We start from the raw sequence: 16590 nt of genomic DNA, 5'->3' as shown, positions 1-16590 counted from the left end.
CAAGCTCTGGTGTACTTCGAGGTGTTGCTGGACGGTCGGCGGTTTTCGTCCAAACGGACAATACAACGGCCTTGGCATATGTCAACTGCAAAAGGGGTTCCGGCCGCTCCTTGAATGCTCTGGCAGCGCTGATAGGCACCCGGGAGGAATCTCATCTGGTGTCTCTGGTGGCCTCACCTATCAGAGGGGTGGGCAATGTTCAAGCAGATCTTCTCAGACGCCGGTTTCACTCCTCTGCAGAACTGGTCCTGTCGGCCCAGGTCTTTGCGGTGACCTGTGTCAGATTAGGGTCCCCGATTCTAGACCTGTTTGCACCCCTGGCCTCAGCAGAAGTCCCCCCTCTTCTGCTCTCGGTTTCAGGCCAATGGGATTGGGGGATGGACGCCCTCTCTGTACAGTGGCCTTGGGCTTTTCCTTTATGCTTTTCCATCTATTCCCCTTCTGCCCTGGGTGGTTTGGCGCATCAGAGTGTCCAGGGTGACTGTGTTGTTGTTAGCTCCATTCTGGTCCCGCCGGAGTTGGCTCCTCTCTCTGTTGGAGCTTCGGTCCTAAGAACCTTGTCTGGTTCCGAGGTGGCCGTATCCCCTTCATGGTGATCAACAGTTGGAAGTCCACCGGATGCAATGGGCAGTGTGGCTATTGCTCAGTCTAGGCTGATATCTCAGGGGTTCTCAGATCCTGTAGTTGAGTCCATATTGGATGCTCTTAGACCCTCCACTCTGAAGGTGTTCGGCAGGCATTGGGGCCATTTCCGAGACTGGTATGGGCGGTCTGGGATCCCTCCCCAGTATTCTGGCCTCTCCGCTATCCTTCAATTCCTCCAGGAGGGGTTTTGACAGGGCCTGGCAGTTTTTTCCGGGCTTCGCTCTCGGTGGGCCTCCATTAAATTCCTTTTTGGGTACTCTGATGTTCGCTTGGATGGGGAGGTGTTGGTGGGGAAGTTGCTCCAGGGTTTTTCTTCTTCCCGTCCTCGTGCTGATAAAGGGCTTCCCCCTTGGGATCTCCATCTTGTATTACGGTTCAAGGGCCTCCTTTTGAGCCCATTTCTGAGATTGACATCAAACATTTTACACTGAAATCTGCTTTTCTTATTGCCCTCACTTGAGATTGGGGCTCTCTTATGTCACCCTCCTTTCCCCGAGGGTGCTACCCGACTCGGTGGTGCTGAGGTGTGGTCCGAAGTTTCTCCCTTAAGTTGTCTCTTGGTTTTCACACCTCTCAGGATCTGGTTCTCCCTGACTTCTTTCATGATACGAGAACGCCTGAGGAGGTGGCTTGGCTTAACATTGATGTCCAGCGGGACGTGTTGGAGTATTTGGCTAGGTTTGCTTTTTTCCACCAATCTGATAGTCTTCTGATTGCTTGTGGTCCGGCTGGGGCTGGGCATAACGCATCTGTGGTTTCCATTTTCAGGTGGCTCTGGGCTGTGATCTCCATGGCCTATGTGGCTTCTGGCCTGTCTGTGCTAGCGCACGATCAGGGGTGGTCCGCCAGGGGTTTGTCGGCTTCCTGGGCCGATGCAAGGAGGGTTTTCTCTGCAAGAGATTTGTATGGCTGCCGCCTTGGCTGGTCTAGGCATTTTCATCAACCGCTATGGGTTGAGTTTCTCCCACTCAGGGGTTGGTTCCTTCGTGGTTGGAGTTTTGTCTGTGGGGATGTGAATTAAGAGTTATTGTGGGTGTGTGTTTTGCTGCACTGTTTTTGGCTCTGTCTCATTGGGACCTTTTCCCTGTTGCTGCTTTTGTATACCTCATGAGGTAAGTACTAGGATGTGGAAGAGTGGACGTGGGGATAATGCGCTGATTATTTATGGCAATCTTCATTGCTCCTAATCCTCCTCTTCCTCGTCACAGTACTGAGGACCCTCCTCACCCTCCCTGCGGGGAAGGTCCCATGCTCCGGCTTGGTAATATGAAACTGAGTGACGTGGGTTTGGGGGAGGAGTTATAGGGATTTAAAGAAATAGAAGAAGGTCCTGTGTCGGAGGCAGGGACCTCATGAGGTAAGTACTGTGACGAGGAAGAGTAGGACTAGGAGTAATGAAGAGTACCGGTAAGTAATCAGAGCATCAACCATAAGGGTACACTAGTGAGACAACACCAGTAACTTAGTTAGCATTATGTGATAGTTCAGCGGCAGAATTCTTAGAGCACGCCCAGACCGCAATGACAGAGGACACGACCTCGCAAACTACATAAAAGTGTTTTAAAAATTCACTGAATTAAAAGAGACGCCCCTGTAGATACATAGAAGATTGACTACATTGAGTTGTGTCACTTTTAAAAGAAAGAGAAGGCGGACTACGGTAAATGCATTATTTTAATTCTGTGAACTATAGCCAACATGCTTCTATTGTAGGCGCACCGGGGAAGGGTACTTTACACCATCTCGATGGCGACGGTCGGAGAGAATGTCGCCAAATAGAACTATGTTTCACCTGCTACAAGCCTCGCCCACTCCTGTATGTTCGAGAAACCAAGATCCTTCCTTGAAAGCACTGGGATAAGTTGCCAACTCTCCCATGGTCACTTTCCAACCAAAGCATAGGTGAAAGTGGTCATTTTCATTTATCAATGCCTCCCTGCTTCTTTTCCTTGCTCCGAAAAGCTAGCATTGACCAATGACAGTTGCAGGTAGCACTACGAGGCGGAACTTGGAAGGTCTACATGCAAACGAGAAAACACTTCGTTAGTGTGGTTTTTTCAATTGCAACATCCAATATGGCGGCTTCGCCAAGACACATACTCACCAAACTATTCTGTTCAGCCCTTACACTAGCCACTGTGTCTCACGTTGCCATAGGGACGCCCCGAAAGTGTCAGAGAGGAAAGGTTAGAGGGCAAAGAGCCATAACGTGTATTTGGCGGGAGCCTGAAACCGTAAAAGCACAGAGGAAGTAAGTAGCCGATAATTTGTGCGTTATTGTTTTTTCGTAATGATAAGGGCAACACGTTAGATACGGTTTCTGGTTGTAGCTGGATGGGGTTCGCCCTTGGAACCGGAGGGTTGATAAATATAGTAGTTTGAGGAGCGACAGATGTCAATGATTTGACTCGTTCTGGGGACATAAGAGCTACATTAGAGGATTCGTCATGAAAGTACGACACGTGAATTTGGACTTTGGGAGAAAATAGAAAAAAAGGTGTGATTGTGCTAATCTTAAAGCTGGGAGCAGTATGGAGCTATAGGGAGAGGGATGCAATGTACCCCTGCTGGGTCGTTATGGAGACGGGTAGGCACAGGGCAATATGTACGAATGCATGATAATCCAAGTCAAGGGAAGGGGGTGCCACGCGGCTAGGTGTGAGGATTGTTGTACAGGCCACATCTTTTCTTCTACCAGGTATTGAGTGGTGAGTGGGCAGTGTGTGTCAGACGGGAGTAAAGCATTTTATTTACTTATGTGAGCATTTGTTAGGCGCCTGTACAACAAAACATGGTTTTTCCAGGCGCCACAAGGCAACGTGGGGAGGTAACGGGGGAGTAAATCACAATGGCACCAAAAAAAGCAGTAAATATACAATCGTGTTCCTACTAGGCCTTGTGACATTTAGCCGTGCAAGTGCAGTGAAGAGAAGTGCATGGTGGGGGAGGGAGCAAGGTATGGGCAAGTGCTGGTGAGATCCTGGGAGGGAAGTGCCGAGGGGTGCCAGAGGAGGAGACTGCTGGCTAAGTGCTGGGGCAAAGGAATCCCAAAGGTGGGTTGCACAGCCACCTGGCAGGGGGCCCACAGGGATGGCTTTGGGGTGGGGAAATTGTGTTGACTGGGCAGGAGCCTGATACCTGTGAGATTCTTAAGATCTAGCCCGCTGCCAGTCTCAGCAGCAGTGGGGTGATTAGCAGGGAAGGGAAAGCAGAGTTTTGAGACGTTTTCTGGAGTTTAAGAAGGTTCGGCTCAAGTCTGAGAGGGGCAGGGTGACTGTTCCGAAGAGAGAGACCTTTCTGGCACTCTGCTTGGAGAAGTGTTTGACAAGCAGGGTATATATATATATTTGTAAGTCGGGTTATATGTGTGGAAAGAAAGTAGAGGGAGCTGAAGTGCAGTGTTGTCTCATCTTGAGAAGCTGAAATCGAAGACCTACATTTTAAAGAATGCATACACTCGTAGCTCTCCTCCTTTTGTGGCCCCAGTGCCGGTGAAACCCCCCAGCCCCCATTTAGTTTTTGGCAGGTGAAGGCCCTTACATGTGTAAGGGGGTTGGGGGACAGCTTTTTACAGGCAGCTGAGTTTAGAGGTGTGTACAGTGTGAGGCAATAACGATTTGCAGTCAACAGAAAAAAACCTGGAATTATGACCTGCGTTTTTTTGATGGTATTCAATTGTATAGAATTACTATTAGAATAACTATTGTATTGTGTGGACCTAGCTTCGAGAAGTAACGGAGCCTTACAGAGGTATACAACAGTACTGGTGCCGAACAGAGCACTTTTCAGAGGTAACGGAACATATATACAGCAGGGGTAGGATACAAGAGGGACACACAGGAGGGGTACAGCTGTACAGGGTGGTGGTGGGGGGGGAGGGGGGGCGGACGGACGGCATCTAGCTAGTCAGGTGGACCAGGGGGCGAATTGATGTCCTAGGTGTTGCGACTCCTTGAAGAGGTGGGTCTTGTTCTTTTCTGAATTGTAGGAGTGTGGGGGCAAGCCTGATGCTGACTGGAAGGCGGTTCCATAGACTTGGGGTGTAGGCAGAGAAGGCTTATTTTCTGGTCCTTTCTTTTTGCAGCAGTAGATTTCCTCTGCGTGTGTCCTGGCTTTTCTGGTGGTAGTTCACTGTCCGCCAGAGATGCTGAGTTTTTCCGCAAGATAGCTGGGTGTCTTGAGGGAGACTGCCTTATAGATGATGCAGTAGGACTTGGGAGGTGATTCGTCCGTGCGTCTTCCAAGTCTTTACTCTTGAAATGTACTGGCAAACTGCAATGGTTTGCGCACCTGAATTTCTTTATTTTCTTTTTTCTTTGTTTTATTTTATTATTTATGGTTGGCACGAACGTGCCTTTACAAACATACATGAAATACAAAAACATTTATGCAATTATGAAAGGAAGAAAAAAGACAAATAATTATAACATACACATGTGACATAATACAATCAAGCATAATAACACTAAAACAACTAAAAACTAAGTTAATAAAGCACGTTATTCTAAAAATCAGCTGACTGACATGGGATAGCTGAGATAATATACTTTACTCTCTAACAGAATTTCAAATGCTGTGATCCTTACAGGACTTTAGAATCATACTACTCAACATTTATAGTCGTTGATCTGTTAAAAATTGCTTGCTTTTTTGACATAAAACGCAATGTTATGTACATTTCATACCTTAAGATCATACTACTCGACATTTTTTAATCATTATTTCATTAATCACATCACAGGTTTCTATATGACTTCATGCCCTATCTCTAGGCTAAATTGCCAAGCAACAGAATGGATCTTCCTAGCTTCTCCTGTGTTTTTCTTTTTTTTGTGCTTTACACATTATAAAAGTTAGTAATATGTTGCGATGTAGAAAAATAAAAAATCCATTCATTTATAATCCTAGAGCACATTTTTTACACATATTATTGCCATACAGGTACATCCAGGTCAAAATGAAAGTGTCATTATTTAAGCGCCCTCCATAAGTCATCATTATTAGAAGATTAATCTTAGTCAATCAATCTACTGCATATCATAACCAATAGCTCCTCATGTTAGTCTGGGTCACATCATTCCATCTCACTTAATTGGATGTGGATTTTTGTCAACAGGCGAGTTAGTGCTAATACTAGAGAGCACTGCATCCACAAATGTTCACATGAAAAAGGCAGATCTACATCGGAGAAATTGCCCAGATGTATTTGACGTAAAATTTGGAAATGATGACAGTGTATCACTAGATGTTTGAGTGTTTATCAGTTGTAGGCTCTTTGCAGAATCTGCATCTTACATTCAAAGCACCCTGTTTGTTCTTATACAAATGCTTTGTCCTGTCATTTGTGTGAAACCGGTTTAATTTGAATCTAAGGTACAGACTCCTTGCTTTATTGCATGGAAAAATTAGGAGATATTGTAACCAAGGCTTTTGCTTATGGCTAAAACATGTGTATTCAGCCTATGACTTATACAAAGCATTCACGTCAATGATGTTAGCTCAATCAAGTTCAAAGAATCGCTTTTTTGCCATTCCTGGACGCTCATACAGATCTCTTTGTTCCATTGCGATTATGGTCCGAATGCACTGCATTTTTTTAGCATATCTATTAATAGGGTAGGCATTTAACAACATTTTCGCAAAATCTTCGTAAAACGAATTCAATGGAGGATATGAACATTTCCATAGTTTACAATCCTCCTCCAATCGAGTTTCGCAGCCAGTGAGTTAAGACCCAGTTTGTGAAAAATCATTGTGTTCGATAAGGAAGTTGGAAGTCTTAGTACTACTTTCAAAATCCTTCCTTTTTAATTTTAGTGAGATCGCATAGACATAAGTCCAAACCATATAACATGCTAGGATCTATTTTTAGGGTGTAAAACTCAATAGTCGGGAGTATCAGACATTTTGAATACTTGTGATAGATAATTTTCATTTGCGAAATTAGGTGCACCACCTTGATGTTTAAAGGCTTAGTCCACATTGCAGAGGAGGTTGAATCACAAAGATTGTATCCGAAGTAACGAGTTGACAATACCTGTTGAATTTTGCAACCATCTAGCTGTTAAACGAGTCTTCACGAGATTGCTGGTTACCTTTTCTTCCAGGAGACCGTGGAGTTGAGGTTGCCAGTCTGTCGGAGTATCTCTTGCCGATGAATGAGTAGCGCAAGAAATTAGCCCAATACCCTCCTGATGATATATGACAGGATGGCACTGAACCAACTCCCAACGCCACGGGTGGCACTTCTCCGTATTTACGTGGCGTCGGAACAGTGTTTCCACTGGCAGAGAAGGCTTAATGAAGACACCGATAATGGTGGAAGCTGAACTCCGGAACATCCAAGAGGGTAGCAAGGCACAGGTACCGGCAGGGCACAAGACAGGTAAAGAGGGAAGGTCTGCAAGGTCAAAACAGAACAGACAAGGGAATCCTACTATCCTAGCAGAAGGGAAGCAAAACCAGGAACCCAGACAGGAACTCCCCTACCCCAACCCAGGAGGCAGGCAAGGATAAGGTAGAACCGGGAAGCAAGGGGTAGGAGGACTATGGAGCAGGGAGAGGAAAAGGTGGAAAGGCTGGGCTAGGCAGGATAAGGCAGAGTGAGGAACTGGAGAGGCTGAACAAGGCACAGGTAAGGCAGAGCAAGGAACTGGAGAGACTGAGGCACGGACACCAGGGCTCCAGCAGCGCATACACAGTAACAACCGTGTTGAGACGCGTTGTCCCTGTGTATGCGGCGCTCTTTTAAAGCCCGGCATCAAAGCGAGGCTTGGAACGCATGTTCCGACACTGCGCATGCGCGGGAAGTCGGATACTGACGATCCGCGCATGCGCAGATCCTCGCAAGATGGCGGCGCCCACGGAGCCCATCCGGACCGCGGGCCGGCGTGGGGAAAGACGCCACCGCGGGTCCAGCCTCCATGAAGGAGGAGACCGCTGCGGCCGTGGACCCGGGACCCCAGGACAGGTAAGTGGCGCCCGCGAGCGCGCGGTGTGACACCATACCCCCTCCCGGATAACCCCGGAGCACCGGGTTTCCAAGGGTAGCAGAGATAGAAGTCCCGAACCAGGCGCGGTGCATGCACGAAGGAGCGTGGTTCCCAAGTGCGGTCACAAGCAGGATATCCTTTCCAGCTGACCAGGAGTTGCAGAGCACCCCGCCAAATCCGTGAATCACATATCTCCTGCACCTCAAACTCGGGGACCCCCCGAACCAAGACCGGGGCAGGACGGGAACAGGTGCGACCCATAACATCGGGCACATAGGGCTTCAAAAGAGAGACATGAAAGACAGGATGGACCCTCCAAGAACGTGGCAGAGACAAACGAAAGGCAACAGAAGAAACACGCCCAATGATGCGAAAGGGGCCAAAAAGGCGGGGAGCCAGTTTCACAGGTAAATTGCGTACCGGTAGATTCTTGGAGGACAGCCATACCCTGTCCCCAACATGAAGGACGGGCTCAGGGCTCCGTCTCTTGTCAGCCTGTTCCTTCATACGTGCCTGTGCCACTGCCAAGGTACCGGCCGCCAGGCGATGTTGATCGCGGATCAGGGATACCAGGGCATCTGCAGATGGTACGGCACTGGAAGATGTAGGACGAACTGGCAGCAATCTGGGGTGAAGACCAGAAGAGCAGAAAAAGGGGCTGAGTCCGGTAGCAGAATGAACCGCATTGTTGTAAGCTGTTTCTGCGGTGTCCAACCATTCCGACCAGTTGTCTTGAGTGGCATTGGCATAACAACGTAGGTATTGCTCAAGGGTTTGATTGGTGCGCTCCGTCTGCCCATTGGTCTGTGGATGATAGCCGGAACTCAGGGCTCGCAGAATGTCCAAATGCCGACACAGTTGGTCCCAAAAGGATGAGATGTATTGAGATCCCCGGTCCGATAGAATTTTCTCCGGAAGACCATGAAGACGATACACCTCGTGTAGAAAACGTCGTGCCATCTGGGAGGCAGTGGGCAGTTTGGGAAAGGGCAAGAAATGAGCAGTCTTGGTGAAGCAGTCCACCACCACCATTATACACGTGAAACCACCAGACAGGGGCAGGTCAACGATGAAATCCGTGGCGATGGTATGCCAAGGGTACGGAGGCGTAGGCGTGGGTTTCAGGAGACCAATGGGCCTTTTGCGAGGAATCTTGATCTGGGCACATACAGGGCAGGAATCCATGTAGTGCTTTACCAGCGTGGCCCATCCAGGCCACCAGTACTGCCGTGCAACCAGTTCTTGTGTTGTGCGGACTCCACGGTGACCACAAACGACGGAATCATGGCAATTCTGTAGAACGATCTTCTGGAGCTCCAAGGTGGGAACGTACAGACGATGCTTAAAGAACAACAAGCCGTCACGTTCTCTGATGTCAGAATGTTGTAGTATCTGTAATCTTGAGGGATCCGTTCATGTGGCTTCTATCAACTGTTGGAACTGGGGAGTCACCATCGATAGAAAATGCCTTGACGCTATCAGAGGCTCTGGTTCCTTGGTACCTTCAACATTGTTTTCCAGAGACCGAGACAGGGCATCAGCCTTCGTATTCTGGGAACAAGGAATGTACGTGACGGTGAAATCAAACTGCGAAAAGAAAAAGGCCCAACGAGCATGACGGGAGGTTCTGCATTGCAAAGAGCGCAGGAACTGTAGATTACGGTGATCTGTGCGAACCACCACCGGGTACCTCCCACCCAGCAAGTGATGTCGCCATTCCTCGAGAGCTGCTTTCATAGCCAGTAATTCCTTTTCAATCACTGCATAGTTTCTCTCGCTCACTGACAATTTCCGTGAGTAGTAAGCCACCGGGTGCTCTGTTCCCGTGACTGAATCTTGCTGTAGTAAGACCGCACCAATTGCGTAGTCCGAAGCGTCTGTTTCAACCACAAATGGCTTTTCATCATCTGGATGTCTAAGAACAGGAGCCGACATGAAGGATTTTTTCAATTCCAGAAATGCCTCCTCGGCCTGCGTGTCCCAGAGAAATGGCACCTTGGTACTGGTCAGGCGGGTTAGGCTGTTGGCAAGTTGAGAAAAGCGTGGAATGAAGCGTCGATAAAAGTTGGCGAAGCCCAAGAACCTTTGAAGTGACTTCACGCCATGTGGCGGTTTCCATTCTCGTATAGCTTGCAGTTTTGCGGGATCCATCCGCACTCCCGTGCTGCTGATCACATAGCCCAGAAATTCCATGCTTTCCATATGAAATTGACATTTTTCTACCTTGGCATACAGGCCGTTAGCTGTTAGTCTACGAAGAACTTCCTGAACATGCGCAACATGTGCAGTTCGAGTGTCAGAAAAAACCAGGATGTCATCAAGGTATACCCATACAGATATTCCAATAAGGTCTGAAAAGACATCGTCCATGAACCGCTGGAAGACTGCCGGGGTGTTGCAGAGTCCAAACGGCATCACCCTGTACTCGTAGTGACAGATAGGTGTTGTGAAGGCCGTCTTCCACTCATCTCCCTTCCTAATCCGCACCAGGTGATAGGCCCCTCTTAGATCCAGCTTGGTGAAGATTTGTGCGGATTTCAGGGATTCGATGATGTCCCGGATGAGTGGTAATGGGTACCTGTCCTTCCTCGTGATCTCATTTAGTTGACGATAATCGATACAAGGGCGCAAAGTACCCTCTTTCTTCTTGACGAAGAATAACGGGAATCCTGCGGGGGACTTGGACGGCACAATGTAGCCCTTGTTGAGGCAATCCTTAATGTACTCCTGTAGGACGCCTTTCTCGAGTTGGGTTAACGAATAGATCTTGCCGTGGGGAATGACCGCATCGGGCAGGATGTCAATGGAACAGTCAAAGTGCCGGTGGGGCGGTAATGGTATGTCCTCAGGCCTGGAGAACGCCTTGTGGTATCCGGCATATTCCTGAGGTACCAACTGGGTGGCACATAAACGGGCAGATACGTCAACAGGATTGAGGGACTCCAGAATTGCAGGAAAGTTTTCGTGAAGTCCACAGTACCGAGGACAACGCGTCGAAGAGAACACCAGGGAACGAGCGGTCCAGTCGACCTGAGGATTGTGATATAGCAGCCAAGGTAGGCCCAGCACCACCGGAAAAGAGGGAGACTTGATGACATCCAACGAAATCCGTTCGAGATGCCCTTCCACAGAGAGCCACAAGGGATCGGACTGTTGGCAGACTGGACCAGAAGACAAAGCAGAACCATCAATCACCTCGACCACACTTGGTCGTTCTTTGTAATGTAAACGGATCCCATTGGCAATCGCGAACGAGGCATCGATGTAGTTGCCGGATGCTCCACAATCTAGAAGGGCCCAGGTTTTCATACACTTCCCTAGCCAGGCAACACCGACTTTCAGGATCAACAAGGGCACCGGGTTCATAGGAGGAAGGTCAGATTCAGAGAGGCGGCCCGCTGCTGCCTTCGCCTCAAACAACGGGCCTGTTAGTTTTCCTGCTTCTTCAGAGGGCGTAGCGGACAGGTGCCTAGAAAATGACCCAAACCACCCAATACAAGCACAAGTTCTGCTGTCGTCTTCTTTTCTTTTCGGCCTCGGACAACGGGCCTCGGATGGCACCCAACTGCATGGGTTCTGGGCCCACATCGGTAGAGACAGCTGGTCCGGGGTTCAGTACCGGAAGAACCGGGTGATACCTGTCAGATCTGCGACGTTCACTCCGTCGTTCAGCTAACCTGTGGTCAATGGGTAAGACTTGTTCCACCAATGCAGGCAACGTTTCTGGCTCCGGGATGTGCAGCAATTCGTCTTTGTACTCTTCTCGTAGTCCCCGACGAAACAAGGTTTTCTGAATGATTTCGGGCCATTGTGAATCGGTTGCTAATTGTCAAAACCGACTTATGTAGTGGATTATGTCACCTGGTCCTTGTTTGATCTCCATTAATTGATTCTGGGCCATGGCTGCCAAATTGGGCGGTTTAAAGACATCCAAAAAGGCTTTCTCGAAAGCAGCGAAATCACCCAACAGGGAACTGTTGGTAGAGACCAAAGGTGCGGCCCAAGCAAGTGCATTGCCGGTTAGGTTTCCAAGGATATACCCGATCTTTGCCTTGTCTTGACCAAAATGACTTGACCTGAACTGGAAATGGATCCGACAGTGTGTACAGAACTCTGCCACTCGACGCGGGTCACCATCATACTTCATCGGAGTAGTGTAAGCCATGGAGTTCTCAGGTGGTGTAGCTGGTTGTGAGGGATTAGCCATACTCCGACCCATCGCTTGTCGAAGGGTGTCGTTCTCCTGGCGGAGGGTGGTCATTTCAAGACGCATGGAACGCATTTCTTCGCGTAATTCCTGCATGTCGTCCATGTCGGGACTGAAGGAAAGGCATCTCAATCTGTTAAACGAGTCTTCACGAGATCGCTGGTTACCTTTTCTTCCAGGAGACCGTGGAGTTGAGGTTGCCAGTCTGTCGGAGTATCTCTTGCCGATGAATGAGTAGCGCGAGAAATTAGCCCAATACCCTCCTGACGATATATGACAGGATGGCACTGAACCAACTCCCAATGCCACGGGTGGCACTTCTCCGTATTTACGTGGCGTCGGAACAGTGTTTCCACTGGCAGAGAAGGCTTAATGAAGACACCGATAATGGTGGAAGCTGAACTCCGGAACATCCAAGAGGGTAGCAAGGCACAGGTACCGGCAGGGCACAAGACAGGTAAAGAGGGAAGGTCTGCAAGGTCAGAACAGACAAGGGAATCCTACTATCCTAGCAGAAGGGAAGCAAAACCAGGAACCCAGACAGGAACTCCCCTACCCCAACCCAGGAGGCAGGCAAGGACAAGGTAGAACCGGGAAGCAAGGGGTAGGAGGACTATGGAGCAGGGAGACGACAAGGTGGAAAGGCTGGGCTGGGCTAGGCAGGATAAGGCAGAGTGAGGAACTGGAGAGGCTGAACAAGGCACAGGTAAGGCAGAGCAAGGAACTGGAGAGACTGAGGCACGGACACCAGGGCTCCAGCAGCGCATACACAGTAACAACCGTGTTGAGACGCGTTGTCCCTGTGTATGCGGCGCTCTTTTAAAGCCCGGCATCAAAGCGAGGCTTGGAACGCATGTTCCGACACTGCGCATGCGCGGGAAGTCGGATACTGACGATCCGCGCATGCGCAGATCCTCGCAAGATGGCGGCGCCCACAGAGCCCATCCGGACCGCGGGCCGGCGTGGGGAAAGACGCCACCGTGGATACAGCCTCCATGAAGGAGGAGACAGCTGCGGCCGTGGACCCGGGACCCCAGGACAGGTAAGTGGCGCCCGCGAGCGAGCGCGCGGTGTGACACTAGCTCCCAGTTAAATCTAACAATTTATTTTTGTTACAAAATACTATTATATTGGATTTGGAGGGGTTTGTGGCAAGATTGTGTAGCACAGCATATGCAGAAAATTTCTTTTGGCGTCCCTAAGGTGTTCGATCAAATAAAATAATATCTGCATATGCAAGCCAGTGAATCCTGGCGCCTCCCAACTTAACTGGAAAGGTGTCTAAGGTATCCCAAATCTGATCTATGTCACAAATCTAGAGATTAAAAAGTATCGCTGCAAGCTGGCAGCCTTGTTTGACTCCAATTTCTGAATGGAGTCAGTTACTTGCCCTGAACGTGTGATCCGAACTTTGTAGCTAGTCTGATTATGTAATAGCGCTATTAACCCTACGATGTGACCTGGGATGCCGTAAGAGAGCAACGTCTGCCACAGCAGTGCTCTAATAACGCTATCGAAAGCAGCGGACATGTCTAAAGATGCCATGAAGATTGCCCCAGATCGAGTATGATGAGACGTTTCTAAGAGTTGGGCCAGAATTGTGGCATTTAGCGTGGTGCCCATTGCTTTCCTAAAGCCGACCTGAAATCGAGATAAGAGCTGATTATCTGTTGCCCATTGTTCCAATTCATGTAGAATAAGGGTTGCAAATACCTTAGCTGGTACGTCAATTAAAGAGAGAGGTCGGTAATTGCATGAATCTTCAGTCGATCCCTTCTTATGTATTGGTACAATGATAGCCGTGAGCCATGATTCCAGTATGATTTTTAGTTTCAAATATCAAATCAAATCTGGGTTCAGCATTTTGCCCCAAAAACGGGGATTGTCTTTCAAAAGGCAGGGTCGGGCCCTGCGGACTTCGAATATGTTAATTTCTGTACGGCCTATTTCAAATCATCCAAACTCCATGGACATTTAAGAAGAACAGTTTTAGTAAGCAAGGTAATGTCAAAGGAAAGAAAGCCCTTTGGAAGTGCATTCTTTTCCTTGACATACTTTGTCCAGACATCCCCAGTAATAGCAACTTCAAAATCAGAAAAAGTGGACCCACAAGGATTTTGCAATATAGACCATATATCTTTGGTTTCCCGCTTGCAGAGCAAAGAGATCATTTTCTGATTGTCAGCCAATGCTCGTGCATTTTTTTACCTTTTTCAGGTTATTTTTGTACTGAGCTCGAAGTAGTCTTTTTGCATTGCAAAATGAGGACATATTTGGTTCTTCCCTTCTGGCTCTTCTGATCTTAGTATTACAGTTTTTGAGTTCGGCAATCTCAGTTTGGTATTTATTTGGATGAAGGTTGGTCTGTGTAGCATATTTATTTTGTGCAAGGTGATGCAAATGATATGCTCTCATAGGTGTTCCAATTATCTATGCTTTGATTCGATCTGGGTGTTGGAGGCTTAGGACCTTTGATACAAATAACACGATTTGCCAAAAAAGTCAATTGTCTACACAGTTTCGGATTCCATGTGCCAAATGTGCATGTCTATCTACTTCCACTAGAGACAACTTATTTGATCTCAAGAATACTTCTACTGAGATGGTTAGTTTAGACTCTGAAAGCATGTGATCACTACGGCCCAAATTAATTGTATCAGTCGATATACTTGCTCTAAACAAATTGTTTGACACAGCAATGTAATCAATCAATGATTGTGCGGCACCTCTCCTCCAGTTGATCTTTGGTAAATGGGATTATATGGATATTCCAATCAGCCAAAAAGTTTGTCCAGGTTAGGCCTCTCATATACGATGTTGCAGTGGCATTATGCCTAAAATGGAAAGCGTTTAATATACCACAATCCTTCAGAATGGAATTAAAATCTCCTCGAATAATCCTCTCATAGTATGGATTCCGAAGGAAGGCTTTTCGTAAAATCACACCTAGCTGTTATGAACCAGTATAGCTAGGCCACCTGATGGTCGACAAAGAACTCCACGTCTAGCTGGTTGACAAAAAGAAGTGAATCCATCTAGTGTCACATGCTGGAGAGCCATAGTTTCTTGTATGAGGGCAATACATGCCTTATTTAGAGCCAAGTGCAGGGAGTGGCATTTGAACAACAACAAACCGCAGCAATTCCAACTTAGGATGGACAACCTGATTAATGTCAATGGGGCTTGCACTTTTAAAGTAAGGTTCTAACTATGCAAGTCCCTTTTATAGCGTTTGCAAATGTTGCTAATTGTGTTAGCATGTCTTGATTCAAGGCAGGATTAGAGCCACCTTGCTCACCAATTATCATTGCAAGACAGCAATATTAGTTGGAATTGAAGAAAAGACGTTGCGTCTTGAATGTTTGCAAATGCGTAAAATTCGTAACCCAGCATATCATATTAAAGTTTTCTCTCTGTTCCCACGACATCTTAGCAATTAGGGGGGATGTGACCTTGCACAGAATCCTATTGTTGCCTACTGAGAGTTTAATCCATTCAAGATCTTCTGAATTTAGACTACGCAAGGAAGGAATTTGTCGAAAGAACGATTAATTCCATCATTTCCATGCTGAGTCACATCACTGCTCCAGCCTATATAAGTTTTCATCTCTTTGGGAGAATCCTCATATGTCGGAGCTAAGTCAGGATCAGGATGAGTCAGGTTTTCAGCACCCATACAGGTCCTTTCCATCCCTAAATCATCTACTGGAGTATTCAAATCTTCACAGCTGCCTATGCTTTGAGCAGAGTTGGTGATGATTATTCGTGGAAGTTGCTTCTTTTTCCTTCGGTTCTGCAGTAGGTGCACCCAGAGTTCCCACTACAGGGAAGGGGTCTGAGTGTTTTTTTGCTCGGGTCACTATGCTTTAGGCAAACATTTTAGCAGGCGCTCCGTCCTAGGTATCCCAAATTTTTTTTTTAATGTTTAGTTGTCTGATAGAAATTGGCCATATTAGATTGTTTAAGAACAGCACCTTGAGAAACAGATGGAGTGGATGACTGAAGTCCATTGGCGCTCCCAGATGCAACTGGAGGACCACTCTGCGTGCCCCGGGGACGGGGGGGTGGGGATCGGGTTTCATTGATACCATTTTCAAGGAAGTCTTAGCCTTACTGGCCCCTCTTTGTGCTTCCCCCTGACCCACCTGCAAATGTACTTTGACTCTTCATGAAGCTGGTTTAGATCCAAAACCGGATCATTGGATGGCAACAAAAGTCTGTTTTTAATTTCCTCACTAGTACCATTTAATGCAACTTTGCACCTTTTTTTTTTTTTTATTTTTTACTATTGTTTGCTGTTGCATCGTACCTATATTCTTTTTTGCTGCCTTCTGTTGTCTTTTTTTGGCTCTAAGCTGAAGCTTTTTTGCTTTACGAGACATGAAGTATTTCCAATCCTGAGGGTCCTCTGTACCCACTGCCCCTTCGTTCAGTTTGTCCAAATCTTTTTGTGATAAAGCTTGTTGGACAAGAATAGCAGTAAGTACTGAGGCACTGTCGGGTGATTCGTTAGATTTGTCTCCCTTCTCTTCATTAAGGAGCAGATCTTGGGGCTCTATCAAATCATCTGCTGGAACTATATTGGCCTTAATTAATAGACTCTCATTTCTGTCGTGGTGACATTTAGCTACTTGAATTAAATCTATTTTTTCAATTTCTTCCTGAGATGGTACATACGCATGATCCTCTTTTGTCACGTTTGGATGTATTTTGGTATTAATAAGTACGTTTTCTTCAGTTGTGACT

General features: G+C 47.4%; 1 protein-coding gene across 4 annotated transcripts in view; it reads left to right on the top strand.

Moving 5' to 3' along the window:
• The first annotated feature begins 2814 nt into the window (after positions 1 to 2814).
• The window catches only part of POLD1 (DNA polymerase delta 1, catalytic subunit), a 1263933-nt gene continuing 1250157 nt past the window's right edge, over positions 2815 to 16590 (top strand). For 2 of the 4 annotated variants that reach the window (XM_069605393.1, XM_069605349.1), the window contains exon 1: positions 2815 to 2896. The gene's annotated coding sequence lies outside the window, so the exon portion shown is untranslated. The remainder of the gene's footprint in view (positions 2897 to 16590) is intronic. The other 2 variants (XM_069605354.1, XM_069605364.1) reach the window with 2 other exon arrangements.

Source organism: Ambystoma mexicanum, chromosome 1p, assembly GCF_040938575.1.
Source record: "Ambystoma mexicanum isolate Mex_15411 chromosome 1p, UKY_AmexF1_1, whole genome shotgun sequence".
NCBI lineage: Eukaryota > Metazoa > Chordata > Amphibia > Caudata > Ambystomatidae > Ambystoma > Ambystoma mexicanum.
Note: the sequence above shows the minus strand (reverse complement) of the source record. Positions and strands in the feature narration are given on the sequence as shown.